This window comes from Leucoraja erinacea, chromosome 12 (genome assembly GCF_028641065.1).
Source record: "Leucoraja erinacea ecotype New England chromosome 12, Leri_hhj_1, whole genome shotgun sequence".
NCBI lineage: Eukaryota > Metazoa > Chordata > Chondrichthyes > Rajiformes > Rajidae > Leucoraja > Leucoraja erinaceus.
In genome coordinates, this window is record NC_073388.1 from 19,555,395 (window position 1) to 19,574,948 (window position 19,554).

The 19,554-nt window shown below is 40.9% G+C and overlaps 1 protein-coding gene across 2 annotated transcripts in view; it reads left to right on the forward strand.

Annotated features, from left to right (window-relative positions):
* Nucleotides 1-10,494: 10,494 nt before the first annotated feature.
* LOC129702126 (probable E3 ubiquitin-protein ligase MID2) overlaps nt 10,495-19,554 on the forward strand; it is a 188,453-nt gene continuing 179,393 nt past the window's right edge. The window contains exon 1 of one of the 2 annotated variants that reach the window (XM_055643718.1): nt 10,495-10,759. The gene's annotated coding sequence lies outside the window, so the exon portion shown is untranslated. The remainder of the gene's footprint in view (nt 10,760-19,554) is intronic. The other variant, XM_055643715.1, reaches the window with a different exon arrangement.

Here is a 19,554-nt window from a genome sequence, read left to right on the forward strand (position 1 = left end):
GATATTAATCCTGTTCCTTCATGCTGTTGGAATCAAAAGCTCCCTGTCAGCTTGTTGTCTGACTTGTCAAATATACTAAATGATTTCACGTATAATATATTCATTCAACAGAATGAAACAAAAGAGTGTTATAGTTGATCTGAAAATACTGGGGCTGTGAAGCTTTGCATTTGATCATCGAGCAATTCATTTTCAAAGGGTTCCTAATTGTGAATGCTTTTATTTTTGACTGTGACTGATAGAGGGCCCTGATCCAAGATTGTCCTTGGAATTGGGAAGTCATAGGTGCGATACCCCTTCATTGTGTGTGGTGCATACCAGGGAACCCATCTGCCATGATTCACAAGGGAACCTTTGTTTCAGGTGTGCTTGGTTGGCTGGGTTCCCCTCTCTGTGGTAGTGGGTTATGGGTTCACAGCCCCAGTCCATGACCAACGTAGGTAGCACTGCAATAAAGCAGCACTCCACTGTCAGAGTTTGGCTCCATCTGCAAGCTCAGGTGATTCATTAACATTATTTTGCAGGTCAAAGTAGCTATCCCTTGTTAAATTTTCAATTGAAAGTAGTGAATGTTTTCCAGTGCAAAACAGAATCAATACCACTTGGATAATTTCTGAATTTTGACCATGCATTTTTGGGCTGAAGTCACCCTTGTGCCACTAATGTAACTTGACCATCAGGGGATGCTGTCGCTTCCTGACGGACATTCCTGTTGGAGTATCGTGGGGTCTGGGAGAGGGGGTTGTAATTTTTTGTGCAGCACAGTGGCACAGCGGTAGAGTTGTTGCCTTCAAGCATCAGAGACCCAGGTTCAATCCTGACTATGGGTGTTGTCTGTACAGAGTTTGTACATTCTCCCCATGACTTGCGTGTCTTTTCTCCAAGATGTCGGTTTCCTCTCATACTACAAAGAGGTACAGGTTTGTAGGTTAATTGGCTTGGTATAAATGTAAATTGGCCCTAGTATGTGTAGGATAGTGCTAATGTGCGGGGATCGCTGGTCGGTGCGGATTTGATGGGCCTAAGGGCCTGTTTCTGCATTGTAAAGATGTACAGGTTTGGAGGTTAATTTGGCTTCGGTAATTGTAAATTCTCCCTAGCATGTAGGATAATGCTCGTGTACGGGGATTGCTGATGGCATGGACTTGGTGGGCTGAAGGGCCTGTTCCCACGCTGTATCTCTGGAGTAAACCCACCGCACCTATTTTGCCAGCCTAACAATCAGCCTTTGATATGCTGGCCTGACTCAGCAATGGAACCTTACAGACTGTACTGCCATGGACATTTGTTCTAATTGTGTTTTTGTACTAATGTCATTTTTGCACCGTCTTTTTCTTTTTGCAAACCCAGATAATTTATGTATAAATTATTTTTTGTAGAAACAAGGAACTGCAGATGCTGTTTTACAAAAAAGGGTACAAAGTGTTGGAGTAACTCAGTCTGATCAAGTGTCCCGACCCAAAACATCACTCATCCATGTACTCCAGAGATACTGCCTGACCTGCTAAGTTACTCCAGTTCTTTGTGTCCCATTTATGTTTTGTATGTTGTCTGAGTCTACAATGGTGCTGTAAGCTAGATTTGTATATAATTTGTATCCTGTCATACTTGTGCATCTGACAATAAATAAATACTTGACTGCAACCCCACAGTACAGTCCTGATTGAGCCAAAGGCCACCAACCTTGCTGAACCAGGCTGAGGATGCACAGTTTGTGGTTGCAGACTTTCTAACACGGACGTGCTGTGTTCAATCAATTATACCTCCAGCACAACTGACGTTTGAAGTAGGCATAGAGTGACAGCCCATGAGATAATGGTTACATTCCTGATTGCTATTCAACCATTCTTTATAATCTGCTAGACTTTCTAGACCACTTTCCAGTCATTATCACTTTTCTGTTTGTGGAACAAATTTGCTGTTTGTGTTCTTACATTTCAACAGTGGCAGCACTTCAAAAATAAGTCACTGATTTACACTGTGTTGGGGGCTTCTAAAGGGATGTGAATGGTGATAGATAAATCACTTCACAAACCATTTTCTGTATTCCTCCAAGAAATATATGTGCCGTGTGGAAATAGATAGCAGCATTTTCTGCAGGAGATGTTAAAAAAAAAGCTTGACTTCTCTGTTGCTGGACATAAAGTTTACCAAAAAGCTTTGCTGAAAACTGTGACTTTTAAAATAACTGGATTTATTGTAGGGTAGTTTTATCAACAGCAGCTGTAAATTCTTCCACGTGTTTTGGCATTCACAGCAACACTGGCACATCATCAACTCCATTCTGAGCCCAGTTTTGTCAGGCAGATCCATCTTGCAGCTCCCAAGTTCTGATCATTGAACTCTTGAATCGCAGGTCAGTCAGAACTGCTTTGATTTATACGCTGTTTACTCAATGCTTTGTCTACTTTTAACATTGTGAAACTGAAGTGATGAAGTTAGGTATTCAACATCAAAACACAATGGTATGTCTAACATTTACTTTACCTCTCGATCTCTTGCATAACGGGGTGAAAAACAGCAAATAAACGAGGACTTGCAAAGGAATTGTTCAACCCCATTAATTCTGCGTCGCTTTCATATTCCATTGGCTAGAAATATCGGAGTGACATTTTTCAACCACGCCGGAGCGCAGGGCATTTGGGAAATGGGAAGATTATTGGGGGCATAATGTCAGACATCTGGAGATTGGGACATGGAGTTGAGACTGGGCCATTTTATAGTAGTCTTAGAATGAAACCTTGGAATCAGGGACCAGGCGTTGAGATTGTAGTGAGTGGCTTACAATGGGGTTGGAAAGCTGTGGAGCCACTTCCTGCCTACTATGTTGTAACCTCAGTAGATGGCATTGTGCTGCATGGCCTAAGTTAAAACACTAAAGAAATCAAGGATTCAACTAGACTATGTCAGAGTTAAGGTCAGGTTTGAGAAATACATTTCTGCGTTGACTTTGAAAACTGAGGCAAACTCCATACTTGCGATTGCTGATAATTTATTCACACTTTAAAGCTTGCCTCCATTGTCTCTTCAAAAAACTATTTTCCAAGATAGTAAATTGGCCACAGCCAAAATTAGATCTCATATTTGTTACAATTTGGAGTTTACTGACTCTAGCCAAATATCAAGGTAAACCATATGAAATACAGGGATATACTATAATCACTGGAGCATATGGAATTTTTGGGATACAAAATCAGAATAGAACCACTTTTTCACAAATGCCAGGGAGGTGACGTGAGATGGGGTTACTGCAGAAGTACACAATTTATATTTTATGTTTAATATAGGCAATTAAAATTCAATATCAAGCTATCACGTTTCCTGCTTCAGAGCATTTGCAAACAGGATGCATTGACATTTCACCAACAGCCGCCATCTACACCACACTCCAGGTTCTACTGACCTTCTTTCATTCACTGAAGCAACCATTGATCTGTATTGGAATGAGCATTAACCACTACCCCCGCACCCCACTATGACCAAGCAACAGGCCAATTGCAATGTGACTTTCTCAAATGAATGCATGAATCGAGCATCTTCTCCATAGGTCTGCTGGATGTGCACCATCTATGACGTTCCTGTCAATGTGGGCGGGCAGGCGTTTAACACTCGGGAGAGTGATTATGTGTTAGCTGACTCTGGCATGGTAGATAGTCAACAATAGCAGGGTGGATATGTAACTGTCTTAGAATCATTCAGCCCAGCACTGGAACTTAAATGTTTATGTATTGTGTCTGTCCCATTCAATTAGGGATGGGTGGTACCCTAAATGTATGAGTTGCTACTAAACAAATGCCTCTCTTTGATGAATGACTGACTGTACGGACTGACTATGAAGCTTTTGAAATCACTCCCCAAATCAGAAACATCTAACATTTCCCTGATGCCAACTCCTTTGATGTACAAGCGAAACAAGTTGCTTATTGACATGATAACATTTCATATTGCAATAATTAACATCAGTGAATTCTTGATGGGGGGGATTGTCTGAAGGGGCCCTAACAATATGCATTCTCCTACAATATAGTATTTTCAAAACCAATTAAATGAATGTAAGTTTATTGTACTGAACAGAATTTACCCTTTAAGGAGTGCACAGTGAAAAAAGAGTACAGTCTGCACAGATTTTATATAAAGGAAGTTGATTTTAGTTTAGTTTAGATAAGAGATGCAGTGCGGAAACGGGCCCATCGGCCCACCGAGTCCACACTGGTCAGCGAGCCCTCTGCACACTAGCACTATCCTGCACACAAGGAACAATGTACAATCTTTGTCAAAGCCAATTAATCTATTAGCCTGTACATCTTTGGAGTGTAGGAGGAAACTGGAGCATCTGGGGAAAACCCTCCCAGTCACTGGGAGAATGTGCAAACTCCGTACAGACAGCACCAGTAGTCAGATCAAACCTGGGCCTCTGATGCTGAAAGGCAGCAACGCTACCACTACGCCACCGTGCTGTCCTTTTGTTAATGTATTGCATCTGCCTCCACCACCACCCCTGCCAACACATTCCCCCATCACTCTCTGTGTAAAAGTGCAGGTGTCATCAAAGAGCAATACCATTAAACACAATCATTATAGGTGCTGAGAGCTCATAGATCAGAACTAGGAAACTGCAAAATAGACCTAACAATCCAGTAGGTGATAAGGTGCAGGTCCTGATGTAAATGCAAACCACTTTGGATTCAAGTGGAACAAACCGATGAACAACCAGAATCTAAATGTCTTTCCTCAGTAGCAAAATAAATATTTTAACACAGATATGGTCTCATTGAAAAATGCTGCATGAAATTGTGTTATTAAATCAGAGTGTGTACATTAAGTAAAAAGCAGACCTTACTTAAAAGTAGATTAATTAAAAATTGCAAGCAAGCAGAAATAAACAAGATTCATATTGAGAAACAGTCTAGATCTGACCAGCTAGATGGTTCAATTTATAATATTCTATAATCTTTATTGTAAATCATAATTTAGAACAATAGTTCTGAGTAAGAACCTAAGTATAGGTGTTAAGTATAAAATCACATATATAAAACCATTCGTATTTTTGTAATTGCATTAACTCTCTATTCGCTTGGTACTATTTTACTTGCAGTTGAAAACAATATATTAATAATTAAAAGTCTTAATTTACTTATAGAGTTATTTTACGTGGGTGCTTAACCTTCCTAGTGCTATCAATTTATAAAAAAAACATTTCAAACAAGTTAAGCATATGTTTAATGTTGTTTGAAATCTGCTGCCAAAATACTAACAAAGCACTTATTTTTATTCATCAGACCAGGATTGAACAATCTTTGGCAAAAGACAGATGCGCTATGAAATTTGAATATTTCAGACTTGTCTCTGCTATTAGTATCTATTTTGGAATCCGTATTGTCCATTAATGATGCTTTAGCTCACCACAGATAATTAAGTCTTGTCGTAACGCAATCAATATTAACGATTCATAATCAACCGCTCTCTGACACTGAAAATATACTGCTAAAAAATTGTCCAATGGTCTCAGATCTTTACTTTCTTGGCAAAATGTAAAATTTAAAATTGTAGTTATTTTTATTTTTCCCTTCGTTCCCTAAATGTAGTCATATTCTCATTTGCTTTATTTGACATGTGTACCTATAAATTATATGTGCCTTAACGGAAGATGTTAGATAAGCAGAACTGTGCAACTAGAAACAAGGTACCAGTAATCCACCCTCTCCTGCCCCAGCTTCAATAGACCGTGAACATTGTATGCCTTTGGCACTGGCTCCTTTCAAACACTGAGCTTAGCATCTCTGCCGGTTACCAGGCCAATTGGGCATATCATGTTGGTGGGAAACAACAAACAATTGGGGAGGTGGTAGGAGTGTGTGGGGGTTGCGGAGTACATGTTGAAAACCAGGGTCCCGCCATCTGCAGGCACCATGCTGCTTGAATCCTGGCAATAGGCAGAATAGTTGGAGGTTGATGGGGTGGCCGATTCAAGCTTTGGACATGGGTGATCAAAAACAAGATCGGGGTTTGAGAGAGGAATGAGATAAATGAAGTGTCTTACTTGGCAAGCATCCTATATGGGGCTGACCCAGTTTAGTTTAGTTTACTGACATGTGTGCCAAGGTACAGTGAAAAGCCTTTTTGGTATGTGCTATCCAATCAGTGAAAAGACAATACATGATTACAATCAAGACTCCAATAGTGTGCAGATACAAGATAAGGGGAATATCAGTTAGTACAATATAAAGTCCAGAAAAGTCCGATTAAAGATAGTCCAAGGGTCTCCAATGATGGTGGATGGTAGCTCAGGAACGCTCTCTAATTGGTGGTCGGATGGTTCAGTTGCCTAATAACAGCTGGAAAGAAATTGTCTCTGAATCTGGGGTGTTTTCACGTACCTCTTGCCCAATGAGTGCCTCACAACGATAGGCCCCGAGGCAATGATAACTCCTGGATTCCATTTGCTCTACAATGTCCCAAAAGGCACATCGCACCAGTAATTCAGAGATCCCACAAGAACTGTATCAGCAAAATGTACTGACCTTGAGATGGTTATTGTTGTACATCATTTGAGATCAAATCAATTTTCAATTGCAAATTGAGGACAAAATTATGCAGTTGAATTTATGTAATAAATTCCAATCTAATTCACCTCCTTCTCACCCTTTCCCTGTTCTCCTGGAGTCCAGATTGACTGTTTCTCCTACTGCATCACTTTAAGCTCTACTTTTTCATTTTCGAGATACAGAAGCACGTACACTAACAGTATCCTACACACTAGGGATAATTTATCAAATTTTTATCAAGCAAATTAGCCTACAAGCCTGTACGTCTTTGGAATGTGGGAGGAAACTGCAGTGGCTGGAGAAAACCCACGCAGGTCGCGGGGATATTGTACAAGCTCCGTACAGTTAGCACCCATAGTCAGGATTGAGCTCTGGAGCTGTAAGGCAGCAACTCTACCGCTGCGCCCCACAATCTGTGACCTTGTGACAAATATCTTTGGAGTTAAAGGACAGAACAAGCTACACAATGACACCATCACCATAGCAAGATGTAGCTGAATTGTGCAGAGCCTGAGGTCCCAAGAGTTCCATTTATTTTCCTCACAAGGAGAAATGCTTGAAGCAGCGAATACTGTCTCTCATTGCTTTAGTGAAGAATATGGAACATCTGCAATATATATAGCATTCATCTTCCAAGCAGGTGAGAAAAATTAAAGAATCAGCACTTGGCTTCTCCTCATTGAAACTTGAAACGGTCTCTGTTACCCAGCTGTTGCCTTGATCTTTCATTTCTATACTTAACCAGCAGCTTTTGGGGAACAAACTCAGTTCAGTTTTGTGCAAAATTGCTGCAAATGCTATCTATTTATCCTAATTAGATAGTGTTTGCCTGTCATTTAGTAAATTGTATTTGGGTGTGTTTAAGCTTTGGTTCATCTAAATGTATAAAACGTTTACCTAAGACCTATCATGCCTTGTCCTGTCCCTCCACTCTTCTAGCTTTCTCCCCCCCACTGCAAACAGTGTGAAGAAGGTCCCGACCCGAAACTGCACCTATTCATGTTCTCCAGAGATACATAGAAACATAGAAACATAGAAATTAGGTGCAGGAGTAGGCCATTCGGCCCTTCGAGCCTGCACCGCCATTCAACACGATCATGGCTGATCATCCAACTCAGTATCCCGTACCTGCCTTCTCTCCATACCCTCTGGTCCCCTTAGCCACAAGGGCCACATCTAACTCCCTCTTAAATATAGCCAATGAACTGGCCTCAACTACCCTCTGTGGCAGAGAGTTCCAGAGATTCACCACTCTCTGCGTGAAAAAAAGTTTCTTCTCATCTCGGTTTTAAAGGATTTCCCCTTTATCCTTAAGCTGTGACCCCTGTCCTGGACTTCCCTAACATCGGGAACAATCTTCCTGCATCTAGCCTGTCCAACCCCTTAAGAATTTTGTAAGTTTCTATAAGATCCCCTCTCAATCTTCTAAATTCTAGAGAGTATAAAACCAAGTCTATCCAGTCTTTCTTCATAAGACAGTCCTGACATCCCAGGAATCAGTCTGGTTTCAATACGGCCGGACCCATTGAGTTACTCCAGTATTCTGCGTCCTTTCTTGGTAAACCAGCACCTGCAGTTCCTTGTTTCTGTACAAAATGTATGATTACTCATGGGATCAGTCCTATTAGGTATCTTCATTTAATCAAACATATCATATTTGTGATAAGGTTCACTTCTTAATAAACAGACAACTCACAAAAACGTTAGTTAGACCAACTCAAGCTTTACTGATCATCGTCAAGGAAGTGACGGGGATACACCAGTCAAGTAAGCAACACAGACACTTGACTTCCCCCACGCCACCACTTCAATGAACAAAGAGTTGCATGATGTTTTATACTGTGTGTGGGTCACTTAGTCACATTCCAAAGATGTTAGTCATGGTCAAAGATACAGTCAATACACATTACCACAGGACATGTCTGAGCTTGTCTCTTATCAATTAGTAGACACATTTCAAAGGCATCTTATCAATTGGTACTTTCAAGACAAGGCATTTCAAAGGCATCGGTCATTGTCTCAATATACATCACTGAGACAAATCTGAGCTTGTCTCTCTCATCAATTGGTAGACACATTTCAACAACACCGGTCATTGTCTCAATACACACAACCTGAGGCAAGCCCGGGTTTGTCTCTCTCTCTTATCAATCTACTGGAGATTGTACTGCTTGAGATGAAATATAAGCTACAATTTAGTCAAGTATTCCACTATGTATCTTTTATATATTTAAAAGCATTTAACCTTTTCATTTGCACTGTCACAGGAACCACTAATTCCCCCACTACGCCTTACAATCCCATTTCCACTTCTCCTTGTAATCATCCAGTTGATAAATGCGCAGTTCAGATTAATATGGACTGTCTTGTAAAGTTACTAAACTTGATATTATCTGTAACTCTGGGAAGGGAAATACTCCCTCCCTTTTTTTTTGTTTTGTTTATTTTATTAGAAGTTAATACAGTACAAAACAGTACAGTGGAACCTAATTTTAGTTGCCAACTATGTAATACCGTAATCCATTCTATGTACAACCTCTAGTTTTTATGTTATGAGAAGGAAGTAAGCAAGACAAGAAAAAGAAAACAATAGAAAGAGGAAAAAGTGGAAAAATAGATGGTAGAGAGTAGAAAAACGTGAAGTGTGTATATAAAAAATAAAAAAGAAAGAGAGAAAGTGGAAAGTAGAAATAGAAGAGAAGGCCCCTTAAAAGAGAATTTTTCAAATCTGTATTCGGAGATGTAGATCTATCCGCGTCATGAACTGAAATCAGCAATCTTTACGGTACCGCTGCATCACATGATTCCAAAAAGTCGATGAAAGGAGACCAACTCCTTAAGAATTGGTCATATTTATCTATTAGTCGGAGTTTCATTTCTTCAAGGCGTGCTATGTCCATCATATTCCTAATCCACATTTTAACAGTTGGTATGGTTGTATTTTTCCAAAATTTAAGTATCAATTTCTTTCCAATTATTAACCCATAATTAAAAAAAACATTTTGATCTTTATTTAAATTGGTATCTTCTCCTATTATTCCAAATATAAATACTCCCTCCTTGACCAGCAGATAAATGTGCAGGGATCAGGTGAACCCAGACTCAGGTTTGAATCTAATACCTCCAATCACTGATAAAGAATGCTCAATTGTGGAAGTTGTGGGTAAGCTTAGGACAAGGAACCAAAAGCACAATATTAGTTCCTATGTGGTACTTTTCATAACTGGATGTTCTAAGTGCTGCAGGGGCAATGAAACAGTTTGGTGCTCAGTCACATTTGTAATTTATAATATGAGGTAAACAGTTTTCACATAACAAAACTCCAGACCTTGATAATGGCCAGAAAATATTTTATTAGCGAAATTGGCAAGGGCTTTCCTCTTTTTCGAAATAGTTCTGCACCTTTTAAACGAGTCAGAGGATAGATAATACTCCCTGCCTAACACCTAATTTGGAAGATGCACAGCAATTTCTCACAGTGGACAGAAGTTTCAACCAAGGCTGTGTACTCACGACCTCTTTATTCCAAGGCAAGAGTGCCTCCCAGAACAAGTGGAACCAGAGAACACAAAAAAAACTGAGAGAACAAAAGAAAACAACCTATTAAATTTTATCAAAAAATATGTTTTCTTTTCAGTGTTGCCTCAGTTAATTGCTGCATCACTTTTAAAATCTAGATAACTGACAGTTTAAGAAATGATTTCTCTACCCTTATTAAAGCAGATAATGTGAGATCTTGTCGAGCAGCAAGGAAATGTCATTTGTTTTCTCACTACCCAGACAGTTGGATAATAACACAAAGAATGTTGGTGCTTCCTACAGAGTTCCTACAGGAACTAGGAAAAGGCAATCAGTGGAGGGTGGGAGGATACGAGCTACCCAGCCAACTGCTGCGAAGCGGCTTTCTAATTGATCCCATCTGCCTGTGAGATGAAAGTCATTCTGGCAGCTCGAGTCATATATCCCCTGGGAAGCGTCGCTGAGCGCTGGGCTGTGTATCTCTCCTCTCGCCTTGCCATTTGCTGCTGAGTTTGAAGGGAGGGAGTTGTGTGGGTGACTCCGGTCGAGTGAATGAGTTTGAAAAGCTCTCGCACAGAGAGAGGCTGGAACAGGGGGAACGGCACTGGGCTTCAATCACGTTGCTGTGAGCTAAGCAACGGAAGGGAAGGGGACACGCACTGTTGACAAGGAACGTGAACACTGATGGATGGAAGGTAAGACATAAATAATGGAGAAAGCTTTGTAATTGCCCACGTGAAATGCACTGCATAGAAGGCACGTTAAACATGCAGTTGGTGGACTTGCCCAGAGTCAATCTACATTACTTTAATGATAACTTATTCTGAAATACATTTTCCTGGATATGAAGTTTAATAAAAGCGCACTTATATTTCTCCAGCTTAGATTTCTTGCATGGAAAACTGGGGACCTCACACTGAGGCGCTGCAAAAATGTTTAGTCTTTCGGTACCAGTAAAGATTTCTGTCAAGAGATGCGGGGTGTATGAAGGACAGGTTGATTTCCATATTTAAATTGCCTGCTGCGGCTCTAGTTTCAGATCTGCACGATGACCGACTTTCTGTGAAGCTGCTACAAGGTGTTTCAGCTGCTGATAGAAAACCGTGTGCTCGTTTTATAAACAGGACAATAATAATCTTTATAGTACCTGTGCTTTATAATATCTAATATTCTGGGTTTTTTAATTGTATTTTATCCTATCCTTTTGAGGGCAAAATACAACATGTATATACATTTAACAATGTCTTCTCTATGGCAGCCTGATGCTCAGTAGTACCTTAGCAACCGTATCCCCCCCCCCCCCCCCCCCCCCCCTCTTTCTCCAAGCTGCCAAAGTTAGTAGCAAGATGAATGTATCCATTTAATGACAGATTTCTGGCAAGTGTATGATGCACCCACAGCCAAATAGTGTGCCAGCGTCCTATCGTGGCTTAACATGGGAGAATTGGGTGAGGTTGTGGGAGATCGTCACACCTGTTGAACTATCTGACAATAAAAGGCCACATCTCCAGGAAAGGATTAGGGAAAATGGAAAAAAAGATTTGCGGGGCGGGGGGGTTTATTAGTGGGGATGGAAAAGCATTTCTCATAAAAGCAGAATAGAACCATGCTGAACCACGCGGACTCTGCTTATAAAGGATGTTGTTGTGAGATCATTTAACAAAAGCCCTGCTAAACCCTGGAGCAAGGATTTTGCTGATTCACTTATTCCTTCCTGGGGGTAGCAGTTTAGTTGGGGGATGTCATTTTGCAGCAAGTTGACAGGCTAACAGATTTCAGAATGAATGAGAGATTAACTTTGGTTGAGAATTGAGACTGGGTCTGTGTGCTCAGTTTGTACCTCCTGCAATTACCCATTCCACAGATTAAAGGCCGAAGCTTCCTGTAAACAAACATTTCCACTTCAGACCTTGAGAGGCAGTAGGAAATTGTGTCATGTCGTAATGAAAAGTGGAAAAACTTTTGTAGAGGTGACTAATGAAATTCAGCAGGGGCCCATTTTAAATCAGCAAAGGGATACATAGACAAAGAGATTCAATTAGATATTTACCACGAGGAGAAAAATTATGTTAATATTTTGGAAACATTTAATTAGGTTGTTATATTTATTGATTGAGTTTGATCCGAACAGTTTTAATTTGGGATGATTGGATATGCTGGGGGGATTTGGGTGAAATGATTCATGGGGAAAAGGTTCAGTGCAAAGTTAAAAAAAAAGACAGAAAGTACTGATGTAACTCAGTGGGTCAGGCAGCATCTCTGGAGAGCATGGATAGGTGATGTTTCGGGTCGGGATCCTTCCTCAGACTGACTGGAGTATCAGTCAGTGGAAGGATCCCAACCTCAAATGTCACCTATCCATGTTCTCCAGGGAGGCTGCCTGTCCCGCTGAGTTACTCTAGCACTTTGTCTTTTCTTTGTTATCCAGCAATTGTAGATCCTTGTTTCTACATTTAGTGGCAATTTAGACTTGTGAGATGAGGAGAAAGACTGTAATTTGTAATTCACAATTTACCCATGCTTTTAAACAAACAAAAGCTAGCCGCCCTTCTTAATCCTGCCACTGGGGGAAATCATTTGAAGGAGATAGTTCAGTCCTTAATTTCCTCACTGCCTTCTACATACAGACTGTTACAGGTTTTGAACCACATTATAAAGAATCTATAAAACTTGTATATTAAAATCTCATGAATGGCTTGAATGTTTCATTTCTTAGTTTACTTAATTTTCTTTGCAAACTTTGATGACCTTTCATCTAGGCCTGAATGACTCTATTTTGCAAACTAGCACCTCCCAGCTATAAGTACTGTGACTAAGAATCTCCTGCTACTGTGTGTCAGATACACGCCTCCCATTCTGACGTCCACGGGCACTAGGACTGGTGTCAGCAAGTTTACAGATGAAGGCAAAGCAGGAGAATCAATCCTCTTGTGGACACAGTCAGTGTTGGCACATATACTGGGACAAATGCTCATTTTGATTCTGAGCGAGTCCATGCTGTTGTCTAACCTATTTAATATAACAGATTGTACAGCGAGTGTTTGACAACACAAAATTACTTCCTCGTTCACATTTATTGACCCATCGTTCTTTGATGTCAAAGTATTCTTTTGCAATTGACTAAACACGGATAAACTTAAATTAATTTTATCAGAGCTGGACACAACCTCATGCAATTTAATGATTGAGCTCTGCCTGTATCAACCAATAGTTCAGTAAAGCTCGGGTGCCTGGTGTTCGGTACATTTGTGCCCCACTGCAGGACTCACTAACAAGTTCAGCAGCAGAGCAGGAGGTCAGATGTACAAGCATTTGATCTTCAACTCGTCTTCAGCTCTCACGTTACAATATGCAATGGTAGGAATTGGAGACAAGCTAATACTAGACAGACAATGACCCTCTAGATCTTTGTCAATTATCTCAATTCCTTCTATCTACACAATTTTTTGAAACTGTTGCCTAAAGTAGTTGTTCTATACTTTGGACAATTTGTGCATTGGCCCCCTCCTTTACCCCAGGGGTCAGCAACCTTGTTCTGCATAGGGGCCGGGACACATATCTGTGAGTGGATGGTGGGCCACATCTATTATGTGTGCACATGGATCCTGCCCCAGATGGCAGGCATCAAATCGCGTGTTCACAGAAGGTAGACAAAAATACTGGAAAAACTCAGCGGGTGAGGCAGCCTCATGCAATCCTTGCATGTCTCACCCGCTGTGTTTCTCCAGCATTTGTGTCTACCTTTGATTTTTCCCGCATCTGCAGTTCTTTCTTAAACGTGTTCACAGAGGTGCGTGGCCGTGCTGGTGGCTTTGCACAGGATGTGGTACAACCAGAGCTCGGGCGCTCGGCAGACCGGATGATTACGGGGAAAAAAATCTGCCTGTGGGCTGGATGATTTCGGGTTATGGGCCGCATTCATCTGGGGGCCGTAGGTTACCGACCGCTGCTTTACCCCATTATTGATAAGTGTTTTCAGTAGGCTCCACAAACGGTATGACCCTCTCTCCCTTTGCATTCTCTTAGGTCACTGAATAGTTTCTTTAAACCATCATTCCTCTGGACATTGCAGGCTTAGCATCTGTTTTTCTATATTAAGTTGCTATGTTGATGGAATAGCGAACACTCTGGATTACCTACCTAAGTGCAATGATATCTTCACACTACCTACATGAGCAATTTCCAACAAAATTCCCTGGTTATATTTGAGATGGAGGTTTTAGCTGATTTTATCCTCTTTAGCCCAAGGCCACAATGGCTGATTTAACACCACTGCCTCCATTCCCATTGAAATAACGGTTATACTTGTTAATGTAGTTTAAGCATCAAATCCAAAATCCAGCTGATTTTCATTAGTAGACTGCATGGTGCACATATCAACTGAGAATTAATTATTTTTTCCCTTCATCTAAGATTTTGTTTTAGACAATATCAAAACTTATAAAGCACATTACTGGATGATCACGCATTTCTTTGGCAAATACAAAAGCTGCCCCTGAAGTCATCCAGGGATGTACAATCTATCACTATGTGAGCTTAAGGGTTTTTAGCTGTCACATTGAATTGATTTTAAAAAAGTGGCTTTTGCAGAAGTGCAAAGGGAATTTATTAGATGCCGCCATGTAGAAAAATCTGTTACATTAACTATTATATCTATAGATCTGGGGCCTCAGATACTCCACTGGTAGCGGTAGCGCTGCAGTCACCAAGATCAAGCAACATATGCTTTACGATGAGCAATGTACCATAAAATTATATTAATAATCAACAATGTTGTTATCCTTTAGATCTGCACATTTTCAATGACACTGTAATTTAATTTTGATTCAAAATTCCAGTAGCCAGTCTACAAATAGATCAGTAGTTGAGAAATGTATAGTTTGTTACAACACACAAAGTCATAACCAAGCCACTGTGAGGGTAGGGGAAAGGGCAGGGAGGGGTGTGGGAGGGAGTAGGGGAGGAGAGGAAAAAGAATAGAGGAGGGGGGGAGTGAGTGCTGGGGGATGGGAAATGAGCCATGCCTGTGCAGTTGGGGGGCTATGGGTGAGTGGTGAAATATTGCATTGGGGAACAGGTGAGTGGTGGAAACGGTTGCGTTGGGTGAGTGGTGGAATATTGCATTGGAGAATGGGTTGCGTTGGGGACCAGGCCTCCTGTGGGGGCTATGGGTGAGTGGTAGAATATTGCGTTGGGGGAACGGGTTGCGTTGGGGGACCAGGCCTCCCTTGTGACGGGGACGCAACGGGTCCCACTTGGTCTAGTCTCCATTAAACTTTGCCCCTCAATAAAAAAGACTCGGTATAAGTTGCAAACCTTTACTATGAAATTTGTTGCTTATACGTTTTCCATTAGCAGTATGCATGCTTGCCCATCAACCTGATATTTCAATGATTGAAGCCTGTCATTGAATGTGTTTTGCCAAACAGTAAAACAACCAATAGTTGTTGATTCACGTCATGTTAAGTTGCTAACCAAAGATTATTATACATATATTTAATGATGAATTGTTTTTATTAGAAATTATGGTAACCTAACTACGACCCCATGTATAACCCACTACAATAAACCTATTAACATTAACCATAATTGGTTTCCAGTGCAATGATACTAATAATTGCAAGCTTGAATGACCCAATGTCAGTGGTGCAAAGTGCATCTAGCCTCACTCCTCCTTCAACCAGGATTCAATCCTCACTTCTGGTGTTGTCTGCGGAGTTTTCACATTGTCCCTTTTGATTATGCAGGTTTCCGCTGGGTGCCCCAGTATTCTCCCTAAGATAAGTAAGTTGAAATGTTAATTCATGACTAAATTTCCCAGTATGCGAGTGAGTGGTCGAATCTGGTGAGAGGAGATGCAGATGTGGATAAAATAAAATGGGATAAGTGGAGGACCGTGCAAATAGGAGATTCATAATTGCTGTGGATTCGGATCAAAAGGCCTACTTCTGTGCATTAAGATTTGTTCTTTCACAGCAAGTTGCCTTGCCAAGAGGTACCTTAACTGGTCTACTGTGCATCTCACTTAACAGTCCTCATACTGACAACATCATGCCAAAGGTATATTGGCTATTCTGGATTAACCCCTCTGCAAAACTATAACTCTTTCATATTGATAAATTAAGTTATAAATATACTAGCTAGAGTTGAATTTGGGATGTAATTATGGAACATGTACTTTAATAGACTATGCTTTTGAATGCACCTGTTTTTATTTTGCTTCCTTAGTGTTATTAACATGCTTTGCGATGTATAGAGCATTCACTAATGTCAGCCCTGGTGTTGTACTGAGTGGAGTTACACCAGATTGAAACAAGATTAGATAGATAATCTAGTTTAGTTTGGAGATACAGCACGGAAACAAGCCCTTCGGTCCACTATGTCCGCACCGTGATACAGGCTACAAGTAATCCCCATACACTAGCATTATCTTACAATTAACCCATAGTCCATCATGTTTTCAGCTGAGCCAGACCAATGGTGCTCGGAATTAGATTGCAGCAAACATTTCTAGGATTAATGGAAGGGAAAGAAAGAAAGATCAGCTACATGTACTCCAGGGGATTTACACGCCTGACAAAGGTTGAGTTCAAGGGTTAATTCAACAGCAGTATTTTGCTTGTCATGCAATTGTCTTGCCATGGGTCACTGATAATGGCAATGGTCATTTGGGTGAAATAACATATATAACTGTCTTAACACAGGGAGCTGTCAAACCACAGGAATCTGCCCGATGGGTTTGCAGTCTGTATGGCTGCTGCTAAATATAAATGCAATCTGAGAAGTTCTGTCAGACAAACTATTGTTTTCTATTGGGCAGGAGGCAAATAAATTATGCATTGAGAACACTTTCTACAAGGATTAAGAAGGAGAGCATTGCTGGGAGGGAGATCAAAATGGGGAAAGTGGTTTACTGGAATCAAAGCTGCCTCGAGTAAAGTCGTTTTGCACATTTACAGTGGATTCAAGATGACTTGCGTTCCTGGTGAGCTTTGTCAGTGAGTTCATGTGACAAACCTTTGACAAGGAATCCCTTTGTTTCTGCTGGAAGCGACATCTCAACATTTTGGAGTTAATGTTAATATATTAATATGTTAACATGTGAATATCTTTTTTTTAAAAATATATATATATATACTTCAGTACTTTATAATAATAATAATAATAACTTTATTTGTTAAGCACCTTAAAAACAACCAAAGCTGACCAAAGTGCTGTACAGAAAAAAGAAAACAAGCAAGACATCATAAAACAGGCAGAACAACAGAACATACAACTAACACGAGGCGCATAAATTACATACAAAAATCCAAACAATAAATTAAAAAAACATAAAACACAAGTACGAACAACGCAGCAAAACCAAGCAAATAAAGTTAATAAACAATTCAACACCTCACTGGTCTACAAAGGCCATGGAGAATAGATATGTCTTCAGGAGTGATTTAAAAACAGCTAGAGAAGGGGCCTGTTTAACGTGCAGAGGCAATTCATTCCACAATCTCGGAGCCGACACGGCAAAGGCACGGTCCCCTCTGAGCTTCCGCTTAGTCTTTGGCTCAATCAGGAGCAGCTGATCATCTGACCTGAGAGAGCGGGAGGGCGAATAAGGGTGAAGAAGCTCAGATAGGTAGGACGGGGCAAGACCACTTAGGGATTTAAAAGTAAATAAAAGAATTTTAAAACGAATCCTATACTGAATAGGCAGCCAGTGGAGAGAGGCCAAAAGGTGAGAAACATGATCATGCTTTCGTGTGCCAGTCAAGAGACGAACAGCTGCATTCTGTACCATATATCATATATATACCATATAATACCATTTATCCCTCCGTTTAGTTCTGCGATGTTCAGCTGTAGGTGTGGACGTCATTTCCAACAGGAAAATAAATCAATATTCTATTAATTTTGATTTAAGTGACTGTTAATAGGTTGCTACAACCAGAGAAATAGATGATATGAATAAACAACATATGATTTCCCAGAGAATCGTATAAAGAAAATATACTGTAGTCAAATGTTCTATTGTATATATTATCAATAACAACAATCTTCTGCACTTACCAACTTTCATTCTTCACTTCAGACTCAGCCTCATTAATGAACACAGGACATACAAAAATATAGCAAAGGAACAGACCCTTTGGCTTACATTGTCTGTGTTAAACATAAAGCCAAGATTAACTAACCTCATCTGTCTGCACATGATCTATTCCCTGCTTATCCATGTGCATATCTAAAAGCCTCTTAAATGCCACTTTCGTATCTGACTCCACCACCACCCCTGGACGCATGTTCCAGGGACCCACCACTCTGTTTTTAAAAAAAAAAAAAAAATCAAAAAAAAAAAAAAAAACTTGCCCTGGCCATCTCCTTTAAACTTTGCCCTTCTCACCTAAAAGATATGTCCTTTAATCTTAGACACTTCCATCCTGGGGAAAAAAAGGTTCCAACTTTCCGCACTATCTATCCTTATCCTTGTAGCTATAAAACTCTGATCTTGGATGTGTGTGTGTTTTTTTTTTGTTTGCATTCAATCACATCTACTTGAAGAAACGACGCGCTAACGGTAAAATTTTTACATAATCCGGTAGAGATTTATCCCGTGAAATCAAAAATTGCCTTATCTGAAAAATTCATGCATTATTTCTCAAGTTATTTATGAAAATGTTCAAAAATTTCAAATAACTTAGATAATATAATCAAAATGATGGTTCGCTGATGATGTCACAATGGATCTGCCTGCCTGCCTGCCTCTGCTCGTGCTGTGAGTGACGTCACCCCTGTTCTGTCTTCTGTACTTTTTGGCTTCTTAACTTTTACTTTAAATTTAAATTTGTCACTTAGCATTTTTAAACTGCTGCGGTCATGCTGCGCACTGCGCTGGGCTCCTTGAAGTTCTAGAACATGGCGGCGGCAGTCTTTATCATCGCGCGGATGTGGGTGCGGGGCAGCGCGGTGGGAAGGTGGCCATGACGGCCATTACTCCCTCTGGGGGAGGCGGTCTATGGAGACCTGCGATTTCTCCGTCAATCGCAGAGCCTCGGGGAATTTTCCTCGCTGGTGATCCTGATCCCACCTGGCAATCTCTGGCCATCACGGGAGATGACCTCCTCTACGTCTCCCCCGCCCAATCATCCGTCACGCGGGTGGGTGAGCTTCCCCTCGCAGAAGCCACAATCGGCCGGCCCTCCGCTGCTTTTGACTGTCCCCTCTGCTCGCAGCAGCAGGGATGCCCGATCGCAAGATGCCACAAATCGGAAACCACAGCTCCAAAAGGCAGCAAGCTACCCTGCCTCTCTGCCCCTCTCTATCACCCTCCCTCTCTAGCCGCGCCTGCGAGTTGGGGGCTATGCTTGATTGGATTGGGCGGGGCTAGGAGTAAAAGGTGTGAATGAATAAAATTAATATAATATAAATGGGGGTGGATAGTGTTTGTGTGACGCTGCAGGCCGCACCCTCCCCTTGCAACCGCACTTTGAGGGGACAGGAC